General features: G+C 37.7%; 1 long non-coding RNA gene across 1 annotated transcript; it reads left to right on the top strand.

Moving 5' to 3' along the window:
* Positions 1 to 344: 344 nt before the first annotated feature.
* On the top strand, positions 345 to 11,229 carry LOC113009043 (uncharacterized). Its single transcript, XR_003270108.1, has 3 exons — positions 345 to 527; positions 2,377 to 2,427; positions 11,057 to 11,229. It is a non-coding gene; the product is annotated as an uncharacterized LOC113009043 (long non-coding RNA).
* Positions 11,230 to 20,300: the final 9,071 nt, after the last annotated feature.

Here is a 20,300-nt window from a genome sequence, read left to right as displayed (position 1 = left end):
AGCAGTCCACCAGCATCACCTGCACACTTCCTCTCACTCTTTCTTCCACCTCTTGGGACGGTGAGCTGTGAGTGATATACGAGACAGCCTAAGAGAGATGAGAAGGGTCTGCCATTCCCTGCCAAGAGGGGACGTGGCAAGGCAAGAGGTTACACACATGGAAATGTCATTTTCCGCAATTCACACCCTCCCTGTTTCCTCTGAGATCAGGATGAGAAATGCGACTTATGAAAAATGTCTCCCATTACACGTTTGACCCAGCTGATCTTTGCCGCTGACCCCCACATCTTATAAGAGTTACAGCATCGCAGTGTCTTGACCTTTTTCGCCTTCCTCACATACAGCCTTGCACTCACCGCCCCTCTTACATGTGCCTTTAAGTTAGTAGTGACTGTCTTATAGTTGCCAAGAGCACTGGTGAGTACATGCGTGATAGCCCTTTTCTAAATCAGTGTTAATGGATCTGCTTTACACCAAAGGACACGAAATTAATCCGGCAATAATAACCACCATGGAATCCTTACCAGGTACGGTACATCAGCTGAACCCTGACATATGCAGATGAAATAATTACTGCTGGAACTGCATGCTTACCACCGCTGGGGAAAGTTACCGTAAAAAGTAATTAGTAACAGTAATTTACTTTCCTGCACAGACTTATTTTGGAGAAGCTTAAAGGTGTTTAATAAGACACTTACTGCAATGATATGGCTTGTACACCCACATGCATACAAGAGAGTTACTGCGCCCACTTTAGCCTTTTTTTTTCTCCAACATACACCTTACATAGAAAAAGGAGTCACACCTTATATTTTGAGTTTCCGTACATGAAATTTCTTTATGCACTTACACTCAAAAATGTCTTCTAATGTGGTATTTCACACCATTTCTTTTAATGCAATCTGAAATTTAGGTGTGGTAGAAAATAATAACTTCTTAACATTGTACAATTTTAATCTCTTTGCACATTTTTCGTCATTTTTGTGAAACTAAACGTAACATTTTTTTTTATAATGGAGAAGGTTTTGTTTGTTGGTTGCTTTTCATTCCACGTTGTTTTTGCTTTTGTTACTTCATTGCTCTTTGATCCAATTGCATGGGATGGCAGAAAACTATTTATGCAATAGAGTCAGAAAGCCAAAAATAAAATAAAAAATATGAATATTAAAAACTTAGAGTACAGGGGAATAAACAACGATAATAGAAATTATTTTTAAAAAGTTATCAACGATCATTAATAAATTACAAGAATTGAAATTAGTAGCTGATATATTATCTCCACGTTATGCCTGGCAACAATTTACAACCTTTACTGCACAATTTATTTCGAGCATGCCAGAAAAAATACAACTAAATAAGGCCGTATGAGCCTTGAATAAAATACTTTGAGTAAAGAAAAATGTTTTCCTATCTTTGATAAAGTCTGACCTGTCTATAAGAAAAGGAAGCTTTGGTACTTTGAGCCAACATTCCGTAAAATAGAGGCCTGAAAATAAAAGACTTTCCAATAACAGAATATATATTTTTCCCACACAACTCAGCTATTAATTTGGTTTTTATTTATATTTCAACATAGCTGTTTAAATATATGTTGGCTTTACAGAAGCCAACAGTGTTTAAGGAAAATATGAAACAGCATCGCTTTAATAATCTGAGAAATGTTTTCCATCTTGTCCTGCCCTTGGAGTCAGTCTGCTGCTAAAGTGCCTGCCTGCATGCATGCAGCAACATACATTGTGGGTGGGATTTCTGACTTTCAACATCGAGACCAAGTCCGACTTTGAGAGAGCTGGCATAAGCTTTTTATATCGCACACCTACTGAAGCCTACTGCTTTTTGAAAACACAGAAACATGATAACATCTGCCTCTTCTATGAAAACATATTTCCTTGATAGGGGTACAGTTACCGTGATTTACTGCGATGCATTTAAAGCACCATAGTTAGTTTGAATATGTAAAAGCCATAAATATTTAATATAAAAATAAATATGCACAAACTTTTTTTTTGATCATGTGAATGACCCACCAGGAAAGATTCATAAATAGGTTCAGGTTTGTTTCTCCAGTTGGTAAGTTTAGGTTTTTTTGTTTTAAACCACTTTTCTGTTATTGCTGTTTACACCATAAGAGGTTTTGATCTTTGCCTTACACTAATGAGTTTTATAATAATAACCATGGTTATTATTATAAAACTTGTAAAATGATTAATAACTTCTCCTTGATTCAAGCCGGCGGTGAACCTGTTGATTTAGCTGTCTAAAGATAAAATGAATCCCTTTATAATTTCCTAATAGCTTCATATTATGACAAAAACATGTCTAAGGTTGGAGAAAAAAAGTCTTTACCTGTGTTTATTTGTTTTTTATTTTTTACAGCTTCCATATTGTGGTTAATAATCAGAGGAGAATAGATCTGCATCAATGAAGGTAAAAAAAAAAATTAACATAAAAATCTAATAATGTTATAAAAAAAAAGGAAGTGCGTTCCCAAAATGCCAAATCATCATTAAATAAAATTCTTTTAGGTCAAATTTTTGCATTAGATGTCTCATGATCAATCGGACCATTCAGAAATAATGATCACCAATGAAAAAAAAATGTTGTTTTATTTGGTTAATAAACAATAATATATTTGAGTATCATATTCAAAGCCCTGGTGTTCAATGAATGTGAGTTGTAACTTTGATGTAATTAGTAATTTTAGTACAATTACATTTTACAGTACTGTGTTACTGAATAATACAATGTGATTACAGTAATGCGTTACTTTGTCACATGTTACACCGAACATTGGATGTACCCCTGCTTCCTTAGTATCCAGGTATAAATATTTTTTGTTTGGGTCTGTTATGCATTAGCCAAAATTAACATCCTAACTGATAACAGAGGGAAAAATACATCCAGCTCGCAACCCAGTGTGGCTAAAAAGACTTGGAGTAGTTTATCAGCTCTATTTTTTATCAGCTCTTTCACACCTAAATAAGTATAAAAAAAGGGGGGTGATGGTAAAAAATAAATAAATAATTCGGACCAAAGACTAACAGTGGATGTTAGATTTCATATGTAAATTATTAACAAAGGCCCAGACATGTCTTACTGAGTCTTAGTACTGTAGCTAAATGCTACATATTAAATGCAATTTTTTTCTAGAGCCCATCACAGAGGTGTTGCTTTGACATGTAGTATTATCCAATAAACCACAGCAGCCACAAAAGGACCATACAGGTTTATGGAGCCTTAAATTCGCCCTCTTCAATCTAAGGGTATTAACATTTGCATCCACTTCTAACTTTATGACGTGCATGGCTTTATAAGTTGGGATTTTTTTCTTATTTGTAATCAGGTCCTAATCATACTTGAGTGTGTGTGTGTGTGTGTGTGTGTGTGTGTGTGTGTGTGTGTGTGTGTGTGCGTGTGTGCCAACTGACTTTAATCAAAATCAATGTAAATCGATGCTATTTTGCACATTAATATCACCCGTGATATGAGATGAAAACATGCTTTACAGAGACAGCCAATAAATAAGACAGGAACTGTTTTACATATTTAAAATATTAGTCAGTGTTTATAAGAGGCACACCGCTATTAGTGGAGACGGAGGCAGCATTCATACTGAGAAATCAAGGATGCAACGTTGTTGTTACACATTTATGCAAAACAAATCTGATCACAAGTAACCTCCGGGCAATGATACAAAAGAAACTGTGTTGCAAGAGGAAGCAAGCAAATATTTGATCACACTTAAGAAGACTGTCTGTGTGTCATTCTTTTCATCCACACCCAACTTTGCAGTGTGCTAACAATGTCCATCCTTAAAATCTATCGTTCTAACTGAAAAAGATTGCAGATGTCATGCTCATTGCAGAACAGAAGGCAAGAAAAATGATTTAACCGTCATTACAGTTGGACTGATAAAGCATCATTATATTGTTCAGCATTCATGGTGAAAACACATTAAACAGAAGGTAGCCTTCAAAAGTTATCTTAGTTGGAAAATGGGGAACCAATGAAGAGTAAAAAAATCTGAAGAATCCATCATCTTTAAGTTGAATGGCAGTCTTCTATCATGTTTTTTTAAACCACCAAGGTGTGTCATTTACCCTAGATCTGGCTAAATCACACAACTTAACATGCCTCATTACGTTTTACAGTGGAATTGTTATTTAAATTACCTTTTGCAATTCAAATCTACAATCTAGAACCCCAGAGAGATAATAACATCCCCCATGGATGTTATTAAATATATTACTTGCCAATCCAAAGATGAGTCCTGAGGCACAGCCCCTACAACTCAAAGACTTTAAGGTTATAATGAGCGGCTGCTGTCACATTTCCCTTCCTATTATATCACTTGAAAAGATTATGCTTATTTCCTGTCGTGTGTTTCGAGTCAAGATGGGTCAGGGTGACCCTGCTTTTCTAACATTTTCTAACAATCCAGTTTGGTCAGATTCTCTCAGTAAATATCTAATTAAAATATGTTTCAAATGATTTCATTTTATGGCAGCACGGTGGCACGGTGGTTAGCACTGTTGCCGCACAGCAAGAAGGTCCTGAGTTCAATTCCAACATCAGGCCGGGGTCTTTCTGTGTGGAGTTTGCATGTTCTCCCCGTGTTTGCGTGGGTTCCCTCCGGGTACTCCGGCTTCCTCCCACCGTCCAAAGACATGCACTTAGTGGGGATAGGTTAATTGGATAACCCAAATTGTCACTAGGTGTGAATGTGCGAATGAAAGTGAGTGCGAATGGTTGTCTGTCCCTGTATGTTGGCCCTGCGACAGACTGGCGACCTGTCCAGGGTGTACCCCGCCTCTCGCCCTATGACAGCTGGGATAGGCTCCAGCGCCCCCCGCGACCCTGAAAAAGGATAAGCGGAAGCGAATGGATGGATGATTTCATTTTAATAATTCAGTCAAGATAAGAGATTTTTAAAAAGCTGGAATCATATTTCAATCAACAGGAAAGGGTATCCTGTAAAAAGGCTAAGGGGAATTTAACATGGAAGAAAATGGCTGGATAGGTGGAATTAAAAAATGCATTTAATTGCTAGGTATTATTAGCATCAAGTATGTGTTATATTAGTATCATAGTAATATAACATGTTAGACAGTGACAGTAGTGGGAGCATTTGTGGCGATGTTATTATATTTGATTCATTACCAGTGATGGTTTAAAGAGGTTGATTCGGTTTGCTGTTTGCTATCAGTTGACATTTAACTGTTCTCTGAATGTTTGCTTGCCTTGGAGACTGTTAATGTCAACGTGTGGTTTGCTTCCACCAAAAGATGAGAAATACACGGTAACTGTAAGACTACATTCAGAAACTGCACAGAGGTTTTTAAATTTAGAAGTTATCTAAAATCTGTAGCTTTCACTTTTAGGACTGGACTTGCAGTGTAACCTACTTGTTAAGTGACGATGCATCCACTCTGTTTTCAGGTCCAAGTATCTTTTGCTGTAATTAACGAGCTGCAATGCTTTGTATCTTCTTTTATATTGCGCGTAATTCCAACCATAAACAATGATATTAATGATTAGCCCATTTTCTGCATCTTCTTCCTATAATATTATGAACTGTTATTGAGAACAACTCTCATTCTACACCTTCCTTGTCCTAATGTGTTTATATTAGGCCAACCATAGCTCTGTAGCTAGCCACCAGGTACCACATATACATCAGCTAGGCCAGATTCATAAACCTTCAAAACATCATTGCTACTTTGTTTTTATTTTTTGTGTAAGTCCAAAATTATAGCAATTTGTTGGTTTTTGTTTTTGAAAAATACTTTAGTCAGAGCATGATATATCATGATTAGATGGAACCTAGCTTTCTAACTTTCTGCAAACTATTCACTTATAGATTTATTTATTTATTTATTTTTGTGGATGTCTGGATGTTAAATGTGGTGCTGAAAAAAATTGGATAATTTTTTGCTATCAGTAATGCTTGGAGATTGTTTGATTTTGGGAAGTGAAGAAGTGTTCGAACCCAGAAATGACGACTGAATTAACAAGCTAGTAGGTACACCTAGGCAAAGTTAAGGTTAGCTGTTTGCTGCTAATTACTGTGGCCACTGTTAAGCTAGCTATTACTGAGATGAATACTCCTCCGAAACCATAGCTCAAAAATATGGCAGTGGTCAATATGGAGCTGTAAGGTGCATAAAAAAAACACAAACCATATATAAATATATATATATATATATGAATTTATTTATAGTAAATGTGTTTAATAGTTTCTAGTTTTTAATTGTTTTGGTCAAAGACAAATTTTATAGAATGAGTCAACCGATAGCTTCAGATACTCGAACCTGCACCTGATATATGGAAATGCCCCTCAAAAGATACAAAATAATGATATCTTAAAAAAATAAAACCTTGGATGTCATTTACTTTGCACATATGTTGATTAAAAGGCTGAGGATTACAAATTCCTTAATCCCCAGCCTGCAGAGTACTTGACCTGCATCAAACACCAGTCTTGTTTCTTGCTGTTCCCTTATTATCACAGCCAGCTTGCCTTTTCCAAATGGCTTCTCTCCATTTCATTTCCTCTTCTTTTTTATTCTAACAGTACCTGTCTTCAAATATCCACCTTGCATAACATTGCAACAGCACTTCAACTCTACAGGTTCATTCTCATAAGTAACTTAACTTATTCTTTTGCCCAGACTGATTTATGGACAGTAATATATAAAATAGGACGTTTAAATCGCTGAAATAGCAACCGATCAGTTGTGACGCGTGTGTGGGTTGGGACCTACAAAATTCATGTGACCACAAATTGGTCGTTCTAAAGGGTCTTTTAGGTAATATAAGCAGATGTCCAAAGGGTGTGAATGAAGAAGGACACTATTGGAGTAAATGAAGTAGAAGGGATATTGATCAATCTGGAAGTTACATTTTTAAAAAAGAACATTTTTTAGAATATTTTGTACTGTAATTTGATTTTATGATTCATTTTAAACAAGTTAAAAGTGAATGCGTCTTGATAGAGGGTGAACTGATGGTCTGGTGGTTAGCACAGGTTCCTGATTTTGAACCTGCTGACCTTCTGTGACATATATGTGTAGAGTTTGCATGCACTGCTCTGCTAGAAGCAGCCATAAGAAGATGGGTACACTGTGATCACAAAGGAATGGTTATTGTTAGATTTGTATTGTTGATTGTCATTTATGCTTAGAGATATTTACTTATATATGCTTAGAGTTTTGTAATTAGTTGTAGATTGGTAGAGGTTTTGATCCTTGATAGTCTGCAAACTTTGTGTGTATTAGACAGCACTTTGGGAGCATGAGAGGTCATACCGTGTCTTATTGTTTTATGGTAGGATTAACGTAGTTGCGTCTGTTCTAGTCTAAGTGCTCTTTGTTTAGATGAACTGCAGGACTTCCTCACCGTGTTATCTAGGATGAACCATCTAGGGTGAGGGGGAGGCTACCCTCTTCCTGACCAAGGATGTTTGACCCTTTGATCAGCAGTCCACACACACACACACACACACACACACACACACACACACACACACACACACACACACACACACACACACACACACACAGGCAAGGTACTCTTTGTGTGTATGTAGACGTCATATGTTAATGAACTTATGCATATTCATGTAACCTCAATAAAAGAACAGTGGTACGGGAGAACGGACGAGAGCAACTGGGGTCAAGCGAAGGAACGGCGTCTGTCCGGTTCTCTCCCGTGCACGAGAAACATGAAGAAGCTTGCCTACTTGTGTCTTGCTTTGCAGTGTAATTATATTGTCTTCAACGTTCCAGCGGATGGGTTCAAGCTACAAACCTATCAGTTATATTCATCGACAGTACTCAGGTAGGCTGTGGTATTGAAATTATGCTCGTTTGGTACTTAAGAGTCCACAGTATGGCAAGAAGTTATCCCCCACACCATTATTCTACCACCACCAGTCTGTGGCACTGATCCATGCTTTCACGTTGTTTCCACCAATTTTGGCACTGCAATCCAACTGCTGGGGCAGAAACCAGACCAGGCAGCATGTTTTGCAATCTTCTGCTGTCCAATTTTGGTGAGCCTGTGTGAATTGTAGTTTCAGTTTCCATTTCTTAGCTGACAGCAATGGCATTTGGTGTGGTTTTCTGCTAGAATACCCTGACAATAGCCCTATGACAGTTAGGTTTGGGTTAGAGTTATGGATGGATTGATGGAAAACATGAGTTTAAAAAAAAACTCTGAGGAAAAGAAACGGACTTTGGAGAAAAACACCTGGAGAGTTCCGAAAATTGCACTTTCACTAGGCTTTATAATAGTTTGACTGCTGATACAGTTCTAACCATGCCTCCTTACACCCAGCAAATATGACAACATCACCAAGGCTGGAATTGAAAAAATGAATGCAGCTTATTATTCACACATACGTCTTCTTATCCTGTTGAGGAATCGGTTTGGTTTACCCCTTGCCTTTATTAATGGAACACTTACAACAGGTGTGATAAAAGTCAAACTAATTAATGAGCATAATATTGGCTAGCAGTGCAGCAGCGGTCAAAATGAGGACATAACTAATGCTAACTGAATTACGCTACACCCTTTACTTCACTTTGATGATTTTAATAGAGAAAATAACCTTCTTATATTAAGAATCCCTTTCTAAACCATCATAGAAAAGTGCTTCACACAAACACAACTTTGTACCAAGTAACACTTTTAGCCCACCTTTGTGTTCAAAAACCTTTTATTTCAGATTCTGAGAAGAATGCAGTATTTCACATGTTAACACACATCCCTTCTCAGTCATGTTAGTCATTTCACTTGAACCTTACTAAGACACTGTGACACAATGCTAGACCTGGACTTAAGGTTTCGTGAAGACATTTCACCTCTCATCCAGAAGCTCCTTTGGTTCACTGTTCATTGTTACCACTCATATGTTGAAAATATGCACTCATACTGCAATATGCGCATATGTGACATCTAGAAGCTGGTCCATTACAAATGATTGTTGAGTGAGAAATTCTGGTAATGAGCATGCTTGTCCAGTCAGTCTGTGAGGACCTGTGTTTAATAAGCTTCTCTCATTTGCTCCATGATTACAGATATTATAAATTGTCTTTATGTTACTGTAGCAAGGCTAAATCTGCTTTGGGTTGGTGGTAGCCTATTTGAAGAATGTGTAGTGCAGGCTTAGATTAATGTGTCCATTCCCCTGACTGCAGTTGCTGTCTATGATGCTGATCAAAAGCTTGAATAATGCTGTTGATATTATAGATCATTGCTATATGAATTTACAGTGTGTGTGTGTGTGTGTGTGTGTGTGAGTGTGTGTGTGTGTGTGTGTGTGTGTGTGTGTGTGTGTGTGTGTGTGTGTTAGAGAGAGTGAGAGACAGAGTTAAGTGTTAAGAAAGAATGTAAACACAAGTTTTATTTACCAAAAAATTCTAGCGTTACCTGCTATATTCACATAGAAAAGTTTTTTGGGGTTTTTTTCCAGCTTACGGGAGTTCTTCCTTCATTGTAGCACATATGAGGGCTTAGTTAAAATGTATATAGTTTGTATCAAATTACAATACAACCCCTAATAAGGTTACTGTGTTTCAGTGTGTATTTTTTAGGGTTCCTTCTGGTGTAAGTAGGCAAAAATTGATCATAACTATCAGTAAGTCTAAGTGATTGCTTTCACAAGACAAGGTTCATTTACTTAAAAGCACTCACTGTTTGCAGCATAGGCAGATAATTCTGGCATGATGAGCACCTGTATTTGCTCTGATATTCTTGTAGATGGACTCATCAAAGCTCCACCTGCAGTTTTAGCTGATACTTTAATTTCATAGTAGTTTCCAGGTATTATTATAATTATTGAATAACATAAAATAGGCTAAAAAAAATAGCGCTGTTTGATGTTTTGTTTTGTTACTTGAGTCATTGGGGAAGATTAAGGGAAGAACGATATTCCAATTGAGGTTGATTTCTGTTACTACCACATCTTGTAATTTTCACTTCAGTTTTCTCTTTTTTCTGCTCCAGGACAGTAACTAATGACTACTTTTATTATTGATATATGCGCTCACTATTTTCTTTAAAATTGAAGTAAATACTGAAAAACCTTTTTGCAATTTTTAGCCAACCCATACCCATATGCATGAGAATATATATATGATACAGATGTGTACAGATGTGTATATATGTGTGTAGGAGACAAGGAGGAGGAAACCACAAAGCATTCAAATACTTTCTTTTCCCTTTCCTTTCTGCCAATCAAACAACTATTTTAGCTCCAGACATTCAGATATATTTTTGTAATGCGAGGAAAAAGCTGTTTTAGCATGGAGAAGTAGAACATTCTTACTATGGGATATAATTTTTCTCTTATTCTAGGTCATTCTCCAAAGGTAGTCAGGAGAGAAATAAAATCCCTCTCCTCCTACATCATCCATCCCTGGCCTTAGGTACAGTGTGCTGTTCATCTTCCTCCACTACCTCACATTTTTCTTCATTTCATCTACAGGCGTTCACCTGTCTGCAGTGCAAACGTTCAATCTGTGGGCAGTAACAGACCCAGAAATGTTTTCATTACCTCTTTGATAAGTTTTGGCAGTAAATAAGAAATACGTTCTGCTGTTTGCTTTGTTTTCTTCCTCATTTTCTAGCTCGTCTCTTTTGTGATGCTAATGCTAAATAAACTAGAACTACTTGTGAGTGGGCCCTTTTGGAATATCAGTCGCTAGACCTCCTATTGTCTGAGTGGGATGAGACCCAGAGCCATGTGACAAGCCTCCGTCAACACTTCTGACAACTAAATCCAATATGTGGGGGAAGGCCTGTACATCTTTAGTCTAAATTTGGAGATATTTCAAGCTTGTTTTTCTAAGTAATTTGGTGGGGGGGGGGGGGGGGGTATTTCTTACTCCTTCCTAATAATCTTTTTCCCCTTTGCATTCATTACTGATTCTCCCACAAACAAATGTCTCCTCTCTGGCAGATTTGTGTCTGTGATCCAGGGGCGTAATCTGTGAACGGCTTTGTCAACATCACTGGCTGCCTATTCATGTTACTGTTTATCGCTATGTTCCAGGAAGACAGAGAGCAAAGGAGAAGAAGAAGTAGTGGGAACACAGATGGAGGTGAGAGGGAAGGACAGACAGAACGGTGAATGAGAGGAGAGAGGGAGAAGCCTCAAAGAAGTAGAAAGAAGTCGGGTACAGCGACAGGGAGAGGAGGGAATCACTCAGTCGTTTCTGCGGAGAGAAAGAGGTATGAATATTCCGATTTTACCCTGCTCATTAGAGACGGCTGCCTCTTCCTTTGGGGGAAAGCACTGCTTGTGTTTGTTTCCAGCCTGATTATTTGCATGATGTATTCCACAGCTTTATATTCAGTGATGGGAGAAAGATGACGTTCTGGCAGGATGACAATGAGGCCTAAGGGGCGCTGAGGCAGGCACAGTCAGCTTTATTCAAAGCAAAGATCAAAGGCCATGCTTCTTTACCCCAAATTAGTCACCATTTCACAGTCACTAAAGCTCCCTTCCAACAACTCTACTGACTTGCTCAGCTCCTAAACAAGGCTGTTTTCTGAAAGGTTGGTCACGCAGAGGGGAGATCCCTGTTTTGGGACGACAGCCTAAAACTAATTAAGTCCAAACTGCCAAGAAACAGAGAAGCTGATTGAAAGTTACTTGTTTTTCTGACTTGGAGAAAATGATTGCTGAACATTTTGTCCGTTATTGGCACTGGAATTAAAATACATGCTGTTGATTATATCATTGTGCTGGAGTTAGATATCAGTAGGCAAGCAAAGACAGTTGGGATGAGATTACAAAAACTGCAATGACTGTTAGTGAAGTAATTTTCATGAAAGCCTCTTTGTGTTTCTTTGCAAACCAAAAGTTGAAACTGCTTTTAGTAGAGAGACCCACATACAAATATACCTCCGCTTGTGGTCAGGGACCTGCTAATAGCCCACGTAACGCACAGTAATTGTGTTGCCTGTGTTGCTAAAGATTGAAAGCTTTCAGGTATAACTCACTGGTTGGCTTTTACTTTAAACTTTTACATTCCAACAAGTTGCTTTTATCATTTATGAGTGTTGTTTTTACCTGCTAGTAAATGCACATCCTGTGGTATTGTTTGGCCTGTTCGTGCTGATATACTTAATCACATTGAGACCAATAAAAAAAACACAAGATGATGTTTTCATGCCAAAATGGGCCGTTTTTGCCAGTTGCCAGGTATAAATTAGATGTTTCGAACACAAAACCTAGAAAAATGCTAAAAATTGGTCACTTTAGCGCATTGCTAGGTGGCTGCTAGACAGTCTTTTATATATGAGAACCTACAGGGGCCCATGATATACTGTGTGCTAAGTTTGGTTGTTTAGCTACTGATGGTCTATGAAGTGTTTGCGGACAAATAAACAAACACACAGAGATTCTGTGTTTTATAGAACAATGTTGGCAACCTTTTCAGCATTTATTTTTGGATTTCCTTTTTTTTTTTTTTTTAAACACATTGTAGAGAAACATAACTTATATGCAGGCTGAACACTTAAAACAAGCATAATTGTAACAGTAGAAGCCCAGGAAGCCATGAGTTATTCTTAAACCTAAACCTTTATGTAAGTGACTAAAGCTATTACCTGTTGTAGATAATAAAGGATGGGAAAATGAAGTCCATCAAACCTGGATTCTATATATAGTAGCCACCAGGGGTTAATACAAAAGTCTGTTTTGTAAATTATGAGGACAATATGAAGGTAGAATCATCCAGGGTCTGTTTACTGGCTTAGGAATAATGATTGGCAAGTCATTAGCCAATAAGCATGTGGTTTTAGTCCCCCTCTCTTGTCACATCTGCTTTCAAAAGACCAAGAGGGCAATGGTAAAAAGACTCATTTCAAGTCTTCAAATCAGGACTTCATAGGCTAGCTATGTAGCTGTGTCCATGTTTCATACAGCCTGTGTTAATTTATTAAAAGATTACCTACACAAACAAATCCTTGGACAATTATATGGACAAGGCTTTAGTTGCAGGTTAGTGTTAGCCAAACATTCAATCTTTTGTTATGTGGGCACATAACTTGTATTATATCCATATTCTCAAAGACAAAAAAGGTTGTGCATGTCCACTAAAGGGAATTTTTATGCCAGGCAAAATGTTCGCAATATTCCTTTTCTGTGTCCGTAGATTACTCAGTTGCATCATTCTGACAATATGTTCTGTATATTTAACTTTAAATCCCGGTCAACATAAAATAAAAGCAGGCATATATATGAGCATTGCAGTCATTCCTTTGCAGCAGTTTGTGCTGAAGTTTGTGCTTGTGTGCACATTTGAAGCACACGTGACTCATAACTTTCCAGGAGCCACTTGTATGAGCTTTTCATCAACTCCACTGGATGCCTTCAATGTGCTGCTTAATGGAATGCAGCAATGAGCATGCAACAGCTTTAATTTTAGATAAATAGAAAATACACAGTCAGTCGGTACATTGCGTCATAGTGAAGCAGATTGTGCCTGATTAGGCTTCACACATGAGTGTGATGCTTTCTCAGCATGACATCCACCTTCACTTGCTTTCTCAACTCTCCCACTCTCTTTTTCCATCTTTTCGCACTCCATCCGACTCGCCTCTCCCTGCCTCCTTTGGTGCACAGGAAAGCCGGGCGTCACATTAGCGCATAGCAATGACTTGCAACAGAGATACCCCTGTGGTACATCAGCCATGTATAGATTTTAGCAGATACACAAGCTCCATCTGTTTGTCTCAGCTTCTTAGACGGAGGCATGGGTGTATTTTTTGCACATCCCCTTGCTAAATAAACATTTGACATGTGTGCATAACAACAGTTGGGCAAATCATAGCGTGACTTTTTTTGGATGCCTTGATGCAAGTTTTTATAGTTAACGGGCTACAAATTGGGAAAGACTGAGAGAGAAGTGCAAGAAAGCGATAAAGCAGAAGCAGAGTATGAGGCGGTTATGGGATAAGTTATACTTGAGCAGTTAAAGAGAAACTGAAAAAAAAAGCATTTAGTGGCGAAATGAAGATGCACACACTGATGAAAGCAAGGTGTAAATGTTTCCAGTCAACACTGATGAATGGCACTACATATTATACCAGTCTGGCGTTGTAATATGGTTGAATCCAATAAACCTCCATCTACTGATAGCAGGGAACAAATTACAATGAGTAAGAATGGTAGTTTTTAATTACACTATGCTTTTAAGATGCTTGAGAGGGTGTGAGAGGCTAATGCGTTAAGATGTCATTTGCATATAACAAGTGGGAAGTCACAGGTGGAGGAACCCTAAGATCTCCAGTGTACCAGATGATTCCCCTCAAAGTAACTCCCAACTTCAAACCATAGTATAAAGTGAGCATTAAAAAGCACCATCAGCTTCATTTCAGTTTGATGACTTCCTATAAAATGAAACCAGTGTGCAAGTGCAGTTTTTGGAGAGGTCCTTCGAGGCTATCCCCATAGATTCACCTGTTAAAATTCCCCAAAATAAAAGCGTTAGAAAGCATGTTCACAACCGCATACAAGAACAGCTTGGTCTCTATAGATATTTTCCTTCTTCGTGACTATTGTAAGTTGCTACGGTGACTGAATTTTCATATTTTTTTAAATCCATTTGGATTTCATTAAGGTTGCTGTGATTGTCAGGTTTACCAAAACAGGCAGCTGTAGCCAGTATCTGACTGCTAGGCCTGGTGTTAGTGCTTTTTGGAGATTTTGTAATGAAATGAGCTGATAAATGATGTGGTTTGCTGTGAGGTCAGCTCGCTCTAAAGGTTTGTCCTTCAGTTTTGGTGAGGGAAGTTATAATATTTTATTAATCTGCCATTTCCTGCTTATTAGCAAGTTTGTATGTATTCCCATTGGATGCACCCTGCTAAACAAGCTAAATGGGAAATGTATGCTCCTCAAATGGTTTGCAATAGTTCCTGGAGGTTTCTGGCTCTGGCTGCATGAAATTGGTTGCAACTTGATTGCTTGTAACAAAGTTGGAAGCAATCATTTTACCTGTGACTGCCATCAGCCACTCACAACCAGTCAGGCAATACTCATTTTTCCCTCATGACCAGAGGTTGCCAGATGGTCACGGACCCATCTTTTAATCATGCATAACTGGGGCATTGTGCATTTGAGCTTACATTGTTACCCTGATTGTCACATGTCCAAAATGGCGAGCAAGTTAATGTCACATAGATAGTGGTCACATGTCTGCAAAACCTCAGTCTTAAAGATGATATAATTTCATAGTCTAGCCTAGCAAGCCTTTTACTTCTTCTGTCATCAAACAGAAGTGAAAGGTCTTGTAAGAATCTGAAAAGAGTAGCTACAGCAGTGCAAGCAAAGGCCCCCAAAAAGTTTGATACACTACTTAATGGGCAGTTAGGTCTAAAACTAGCCTTGGCAGTGATGTACATTAGGTGCATCTGGCGTGCTGCTGTCTGCCTGGCTCTCCATTATCCTACACTGAACATTACACACACACACAGTCTGGTGAACCCACCTGATCAAAGTCACTCATTCATGTCTCACTCACTCTCTCCTACCCTCTGTCACTTACACTCCTGGGAATCCAAAGGGGACACACACCTGCAGCAGTAGATGTCCTCACTAAACAGGCTATTAGGATGCATTCAGGGATGACAGAAACGACTTGTAATGCCTCTATAATCACAAAGGCCGTGCTTAGATGGACAGATTGCGACTACCTCTGCATTGCATTTGAACCCAAATAAAAACTCTGATGTAATTTTTAAATTAAAAATGTAATAAATAAATGTTGATTTAAAGATAAACCTCCAACAACAGCTAGCCTGATAGAGGACATTTTTCACATTTACTGTCTGCATAAATCACATTCAACTCTAACTAAAAGTGAGATGCTTCTTACTTCCAACTGATCACAAACATCTGTTATTTGATTGTTTAGGGGGAAAAAGGCAGTTTAGGTCAGTTTAGTGAGATACTGCACAACCAAAGAGGATGTAGAAGAGAACGTCTCGATTTACAGGGCTTCTCCAGAGTTTAACAGAGTAAGGCAGACGACATGCCTAAAGACTCTGAAGAGTTACAGCCATGAAACCACATAACCCTCACAGTATCAAATCCAAAATTGAATTTTCTGCTCTGTCGCATGTTGCTTGTTGAGATGGAGACAGGGCGAGCAGGGAAGGGAAGGGGGGGGAGTGTTCTTTGAATCTCTTAACCTTTACGGCTTGTTGCAGTATCAAGCCCTGCGGACAAGATCGGACGCTGACACGTTTGTCAAGGGATGACAAATTAGCTGTCCTTCCAGATGCCTGATTGCCTGACCTTTATTCACTAAGTAGTGGTGGTGGTGAGGTGCGTGGGGGGGGGGGGGGGGGGGGAGCCTGACAGCAGTAAATGGTGCCTATGTCAATGAGGAACCTTAACAGGAAATGCACATTTCACTCTGTCTATAAGCCTTCACAATGATGGAAATATAATCAAGAACAAGAACCACATGCAAGATAACATTTAAAGTGTCTTTAAGAATTTTGTAATTATTTCTCTGTCTTGTATTGTCGTGTGTTTATGACATTTTATGGAAAAGATAAAAGAAGATGTCAAAAGTCAAATTAGTTATAAATTAGTATAAAACCATGTGTGAAGCCATTTCTTCAAAATCACATCAGGAGAAGGGAAGCTGAAAATGATGTGTTGGCAAAATATCGGCTACCGTCCCAAAATCTTTAATCACAACAGCTCGTTATCAGCTTGAGTTTTGCTGATGTGATGAATAATACCCAGAGCCTGGATTTCTCTGACTGCTACAGAGCAATTTGTGTTTTAAGAACTATTCTGAAAACTTTGTATTGTGAGCAAATTTTGGCTCTGTTTTAAAGCAAGCTCCATTTTGAAGATCAGAATTTAATGGTATCAGTAATGCTTGCCACATAAAAAGTGCTCTAGGCATGAAGAATTTGTAACATCATGGGAAACAAAATCTAATATTTACCTAATTTGGGAACAAAGAACGAAGCAATGAGTTTGCCTTGTCTTTTATAACCCTAAGAATATACAGTATATAAAAGATGTAGTGAGACATCACCAACTGGTTGTGAAGCCTTGAGCTGAGTGTTTTGATAGTTTATTCCAAGGAAGCCAGGGGATATTATTGCACAAAATTCTTTTTTCAACCTGAAAAGTCACCACTCTTTGTGTAATAATAATAATATCGGGTCATTTCAGTTTATTTTACCATTAACAACAGCTCTATAACTGTATGCATAACTTGCTCTTTGTATGTTTGGTTTGATCTTCAAGGGCTGTTTAACTGACAAACTGGGCTAGCAAAATATGTATGCAGCAGTCAGGATTGGCATTACCAGGTGAAAATAGAAATCTGTAATTTTACATTTTTTATTTCTGTTAATTATCATATTTTCAGGTCATTTTTAAATACATGAAATATGAATCTAAATTAACCTCTCGTGTAAAGTAAAATGAAAATCCTGTAACAAAGAATAAACCTGAAATTTTAAAAAAGACATTTTTTCTACAAAAAAAGAAAATTCAAAACGGCTCTGATTTTAAAACTAATTTCACACATATATGTAGTCTTTATGTAACAGATAATGCTGTTAAATTGTGGTTTAATACATTTTAATGCAATGAGGGAAAATGACACTAGAATGACATTTAAATGTGTAAATAAAGTATAGTTTCTATAACTCTACATAGATGTGTTAATCAGCAGACATGTTGTATATTTATATATATTTCTATCCCTGCCTTTGCTCAAGTATTTTTGTCCCCACCCCCTTCTGCCTTTTAGCACTACATTTTGAAACAGTCTAGAGCATAAACAAAACTCAAATTAGAACTTTCACTTTCGGCACTTGTTTTCATGACAGCAGAGATGCCACTGCATATGGAAATGACCCAGGCTCGTTCTAATCTAACTCTTCATTAAGCCAAAATGCACTCTGTTTCAGTGTAAGACCTACTAAACGATTAGTCAAGTCAAGTCAACTTTATTTGTCAATTCTGCCACATGTACAGGACATACAGAGAATAGAAATTGCGTTACTCTCAAACCCTAGTGATTAAAAAATGCAAATAAAATAATTAAAAAGTAAAAATTTAAATAAATACAATACAATTTTACGTATAACAAAAAAAAAAAAAAAAAAAAGCTATGCAATATACAATATACAATATTCAAGTAAGGAGGCATAGTAGTGCAAATAGGCAAATAGTGCAAATGGAGATTTAGTGGTATTAAATAAATAACCTAGATTTGGAGAGTGCAATCACTATTTAACTATTCCTGTTGTTTGTCAACCATTTGCCTGTTCACTGGCATAATAGTTCCATACAAAGGTGAGTTACGCTGGCTCTTCTTTTAACTTATTAAATTGCAGCTATGCACTGGGGCAGCTGTCTGCCACATCCTGCGGTTACGAAGGGGTCTCTGAAGAAATTACACGCATGGTTTGTTGGCTTTGGAAGTAATGGTGCAGCTGCTGTGATGGGCTGATAGAGAGGAGCAGCCAGAGTCCTGGATGAACAGATCAGTCCTAATCTGACCATCATTCACTGCATCATTCATAAGTTAGAACCTGTGGTCCAATGTGCTGTAGAGCACGTGACAGAGCAGAGTCATTTTCATATTTTTATTAACTCTTAAACTCTGAAAGTCTGCTGTTGCTCCCGGACTCACTCTCTGGAGCTTTACAGATGTGGGTCAAAGGGGGTGACGGGCAGCAGATTTTCTAAGCGCGATGTGTAGAGACTGTTTGTTTTTTTGACAACATTTTGCACTGTTGCATAAGTTCTGTACTTGTTGAAGTTCATAATTATTCTATAAAGTTTACATTGACAAGATTAATAATACCGTAGTATAGAGGGCCACTCTAGTGCAGGGGCGAAATAAAACACCCCCCATGTGTTTTTCACAGATTGGATCCTGGCTGCAGTGATGCCACATTCACAAGAAGCACAATCTCAAAGAACTTCATTCAAAGGTTTTTGACTTTTGAAATTTGCCCTCAGAAGTCTCAGCAATCAAGAAGTGTCAAAAAGAAATGACTAACCTGATGTGGAACCAATTATCAGGACCAGTATGACTGCAGGAACTTAAAAATAGTAATATAATTGCACTTTAGAACATTTAGTTTGTACACCATGTATATTTATTACCATCAAAATATCAGGTATTTATTAACCGCGGCAGTTGACAATAACAATCCCCCATCACTCAAATTCCAAGTATATGCCAGTTTTGATTGCCATTACACTGAGCGTGCTCACTCATCCGACATGATGTGATGTCATTTTACCATCTCATGACCATGACTGACATGACTGTTTACTTGCTGCTGAGTGTAACGTAAGCTATCATAACATGTGCCACAGACACACACGCTCAAACATAGATCAATAGTGTGTTCATGCATTTTTGGTTCCTGTTGGTTTGACTTAATTCAGTGCAGTTTGACATTTCAGAAGTTGATTTGGAGACATTTTTGGTATTTGACTTGGAAAGATATAAAACTGAACATTTGGTTTCAGGCATTGCTGGATTATTTTTCTGTCTAACAGGAGCTCTTGACCTGGATTAGCTTCTCTTCAGACTGTAAGAAAGATCATTTCTGTTGTGGCTTGTGGATTTATTTAATACAAAAACAGAACTGAAAAAATCATCTCTGTGTTCTTGCTTGGTAGAAGATGGACAGCTGCAGTGGAGGTGTTTGATGGAGGAACACTGAGGTGTTAGACTACATAATTATTTGGATGGTTTCTTCAAGACAATAAAATCTAAGAATTATATAAGCAGTGTGGTACTGAAGTATACATGACTATGCAAATGTCTTGAGTTTCATTTCTTTATATTTTGCAATTTAAAGTGATCTTGAGGAATAGTTTCCCAGGCTTTTCTGAAGGTCTTTCAAAGTTTTTCTTTGGATATTGACTGCTTTTTTTGTTTCCTTTGCCACCTAACACTGACGTATGAATCACTCAAGCATAAAAAAGGCATCTAACTCGAGGGTTGGACCAACAGTTTCTTCTGGAATTTTGGCTGTCATTAAACACATAATTTTTTTCCCATTTGTTTAGCTAAATCTATCAAAAATGCTACAGATTCCACAGTTTGTGGGGATTAAGAAACTCTATAAGAATATGTTACCAGTAGTTCACAAAGTCAACATCCACAAAAACAGCACCATGTACAGACAAATAACACCAAAGGAAATCTGTCTTAATACTTAAAATGTAATGCATTTCATTATTTACTGTTTTAATACTGCATTTAGATTAGATCTGTTAATGTAAT

Source organism: Astatotilapia calliptera, chromosome 17 (genome assembly GCF_900246225.1).
Source record: "Astatotilapia calliptera chromosome 17, fAstCal1.2, whole genome shotgun sequence".
Taxonomy (NCBI): domain Eukaryota; kingdom Metazoa; phylum Chordata; class Actinopteri; order Cichliformes; family Cichlidae; genus Astatotilapia; species Astatotilapia calliptera.
Note: the sequence above shows the minus strand (reverse complement) of the source record. Positions and strands in the feature narration are given on the sequence as shown.